The sequence below is a fragment of the Austrofundulus limnaeus genome, unplaced genomic scaffold (genome assembly GCF_001266775.1).
Source record: "Austrofundulus limnaeus strain Quisiro unplaced genomic scaffold, Austrofundulus_limnaeus-1.0 Scaffold388, whole genome shotgun sequence".
In the NCBI taxonomy this organism is placed as follows: Eukaryota; Metazoa; Chordata; class Actinopteri; order Cyprinodontiformes; family Rivulidae; genus Austrofundulus; species Austrofundulus limnaeus.
The window spans coordinates 370575-374657 of record NW_013952790.1 but is presented as its reverse complement, the minus strand read 5'-3'; the positions used below and the strand labels follow the sequence as shown (position 1 = coordinate 374657).

The 4083-nt window shown below is 37.0% G+C and overlaps 1 protein-coding gene across 1 annotated transcript in view; it reads left to right on the top strand.

Moving 5' to 3' along the window:
* arhgap32b (Rho GTPase activating protein 32b) overlaps positions 1 to 4083 on the top strand; it is a gene marked incomplete in the record, with an annotated part of 86458 nt that overhangs the window by 34449 nt on the left and 47926 nt on the right.

The following is a 4083-nucleotide window of genomic DNA, read 5'->3' as shown; positions in this document are numbered from 1 at the left end:
ACCATAGACTTTGCATGTAAACCTGCTGCTCCTGACGCTGAAATCGCGTTTGGTGTGAACGCACCATAAGTGTATAGCAGCAGAAATGAAGAATAATTCTGGAAAACTAAGTCTAACTATAGGATTTATCAAAAATGTACAGGGCAGTCTCATGGATTTATTTATTTATTTTTTATTTATTTATTTATTTAATGTGTCAGAGCCTGTAGGGCATAAAAAACAATAAATCAAGTTTAAAAATGTGTTTTCTTCCAGCAGCAAGTTTTTCCAGCACCTCATTCAGATGTTAGTTCATAAATCTTTACATCTCCATCATATTCCACGTTACGTTCTTGTTCCAGCAGAAACATTAGATTCCTGACAGAGATAAACCCTGGGTGGTCCAAACGGGCTGCAGCAAAGCRGCTGGTGTTTTTTCTTTGAAGTTTCCGCAGACTTTCATGGAAAGWGGTGTGTGGTGTGATGCTGATGGAAATGTTCAGGTTTATAACACAGTTACTGTACATGAAGGTAAATGTTGGAGACTGGAGCTTAGAAGACAGAAACCCATTTAATTTGAGCTCTTCAGAATATCTCATCAGTCCTGTTGTATGTAACAAAAAAATATACACCAGGTCACATTAGTCATAATTACAGGTGCACGACTGCAGCTTTCTGTCCAATCACGATCTTTAACAAGTCTGACCTGCTGATATTTTATTGATAAACACTGAACAATGCCCTTGAAACAATACTAGACATTAGTTAGAGCTCACTGCAGAGCAAAATAGGACAGTGGCTGATCTGTGGAGGGAGATGAGATCAACTTCTCATGTACAGTAAGTATCAGCTGATCACCAGTCGATTGGCCAGCCAGTTTCTCCACTTTTACACAGAAGCACTATTTAAATGATTRGTTTAACAGATGATGTTTGAAACGTTGTTTGTGTTAAAGATGAGAGAAGCAGAGGTTGATGAGTCATCTGTGCTCACTGTACAGAAGAAAAAACGAATCCAGCTCATGAATCTGATGGGGTCCAGTGTTGTCTCAGTGCAGGCAGGTCCAGAACAGACCCTCTCAGAGCAGACCTGAACCMGTTGGGATGCCACAGTGAGGGACCCCGGAGACGTTTGTATGTTAGACGTAATATTTTAAATTCTATTCTGAATTTGACAGGGAGCCAGTGGAGAGAAGCTAAAACTGGAGAAATATGATCTCTCCTTCCAACTCTCATTAAAACTCCAGCAGCAGCATTTTGGATTAACTGAAGACCTCTTAAAGCAGTTTTAAATAAAGAATAGACTATTGAGATCACTTTTTCTTCCATACATTTATCAACATGGATCTCGTTCTGCAATTTTTGTGCTATTTCAACAATTTATACATCAAAAATGTTCATCTCCTCCAGGACATTACTGCTATGACTTTTGGTATTTCAGCTATTTTTACTTTTTAAGATATTTATCTTTTTCTGCCATTTTTGTCTTATTGAAACTGAATGAAGCTGCTTTCAACATCATTAAAACTTTTTAAAAGGTTCATAAATTTTTACTTCGGACCTTTTGTTCTGGTTCTGCTCTTTTTAACGTCTTTCTGCTCATTTCAGCTTCCTTCAGCTTCTACTTTGTTGACTTTATCTTTTTATAGTTGTTTATCTATCATTCTGACCTATTCTTCTGGTAATTTAAACATTTTTGCTTCTTTCAGCTTCTTTTTGCTAATCAGTGTGCATTGCCAATGCAATGCACACTATTGTGATTCATTTCCCATCCAAGTCATCTCCACTTTGGCACGCTTCTCCTCCTGCATACTTTGTCCTAGAGCTGCCATTGTAATTTATATCMGTAAAGTCCCTGTGCCAAATGATGGCTATGCCTTTTGGTGCCTGTAAAACTTAATACTTTTTGAAATATTAATGTTTAAAATCAAATAATGCCAGTCAATGGAGCCTTGTATTGGTCCATTACTGTCCCTTGCTGTATATGCTCAGTACTGAACCATAGTTTAATAATATTTAAATTCAGTAGTTCAGTGATTACAGTACTAACATGATTGTATTTTAATGTTTTACTAAAATATTGTCCTAATATTACTGTATTGTTGTAACATTATGCAGTTCTGTGTCAACAATTGCATTGGCAATTTGGCCTCTTTCTGCACACATATAAACCAACCCCTGCCACCACCTTCTACCACAGCTCCATTGGTCTAATGGTCTATGTCATGGACTRTCATGTGGGAGYTCAGGGTTCAAAACCNAGCTAATGCAACTTTAACAACAAATCTCTTCCAACTTCATATTGTCACACAATTACCTTAATTACAAACACCTGCTGARGTGACAGGCACAAGCTGGTATAGAAAACATATTTGAACTTGGTCAAAGTTCATTCTGCAAGTCCAATGCAGCAGGCAAAGCCGTGCTGCAATGACATGCTACATGGCAATGCACACTTGTTTTTACATCGTTAAAACCCATGTCTAGTTTCAGTTGCTTTCTGTGTTTTTAGCTACTTTGAGCAATTTTTAAACTAAATTCACCGTTTTGTCATGTTTTCAAGTTCTTACTGCTTACGTCAGTAAAAATGTGGTCTTTCTGTTTCTTTGTGCTAATTTCAGCTATTTTAGTTTTTAGCTGTAATAAACTTGTATCATTTCTGCTGTTTCTACATATTAAAACAACAAGTGTAGGTTTTATTTTGGGTTTAGATATCTCAATCAAAAATCAAATTGGATTTTTGATTAGTTTGATTTGAACACAGAAAACCAAAAACAGTTGTTTGAATTTTTGTGTTTTATTTTGAAATGGAAAACCCAAAGCAGCAGTGAACACACACTGTCCAGCCTGGACCGTACAGAGATATGAATCCTTCAGTTTTTATATTTTAGTATTTTCGATGGTGGCTGTAGTGTTTGGATTTGTCTGCTGATGTCTGTCTCATTTCTGAAACACTTGTTTCAGTGTTTGTTGTTTGTTCTGCTGAAGTCACACAGCCGGAATTAACTACAGAAGGAGAAATGATTTCTTCTCATCAAATGTAAAAAAGCCCAGTTCTGGTCCGAGGCTCAGATACAGCCAGTCAGAGTCTGAGTGTTTTCCACTTTCTTCTCTCTCTCCATGGAAAAGTGTTTAACCTACATTGGGTTTGTTTGGGGAAAATGTGAACAGAAGCAGTCAGARACGTGGCCCGGACCTCTGCAGCTTCAAACAGTGGAAAGTAGCACAGCAAGCTGGCTTCTGGGCCACAAACCCAAAGAGGAGGAGTGAATCAGGAGCAGCATCTGAAAGTGGGTCTGCTGAGCCCACAGAGTCCTGGATGTGGCATCTGTCTCCGCCAACGCTTTAAACAGCCCAGAACCAGTGGAACCAGTGGACTGGGCCGGCAGCTGCACATCACACGCTTCCAGAGTTTTTCCACCTCTAGTTTCTGTCAGAAACTCTGAAGGTTTAACAGGATAAAAATACATTTTAAAGTAAAATGAGTTCTGCAGGGAGAGGCTGAGAGACTCGTGAGTTTATTTACATCACTTTAACTGAATCACACACAGATAGATGGAAACAAACAAGAAGTAAAGCAGATGGACTGTGATCAAACATGGAGAGAGTCCTTAAATACGAAGAGATTAAAAAAAACTACAGATATTTTAACAGGAAGTTAAACTCATCTGAAGACATGTCTGTAACACTAATCAGTTCTAGTTTACTGAATGAATAATCTGCATAACAGGAAGCTAAAACATAAAGAAATGATGAGTTTTTTTTTTTACAGAGATCAGCTAAAGCCGTGAAGAGATGAATTAGATGGTTCTGTGAGGAAAGCTTTATTTTATTTCTTGGTTTTCATGTGAGGAATATTAGAGGCATCATGAAGTATCTGCTGCTGGTTTAAAGGGATCCATGATTAGTTGTAACATTACACTGAATAAAAAACTTGTAAGATTTACTTGAAAAAAAATCCTCGTAACAATTTGCACTAATGTTTAAGTAAATTTAAATACTACAAATTCATGTAATATTTACTCATCATTATCTAGTAAAAGTCATTAAGAATATAGTTAAAGATTTGTGAATAAATCAGGTAAATTTTACTTAATTTGATCAA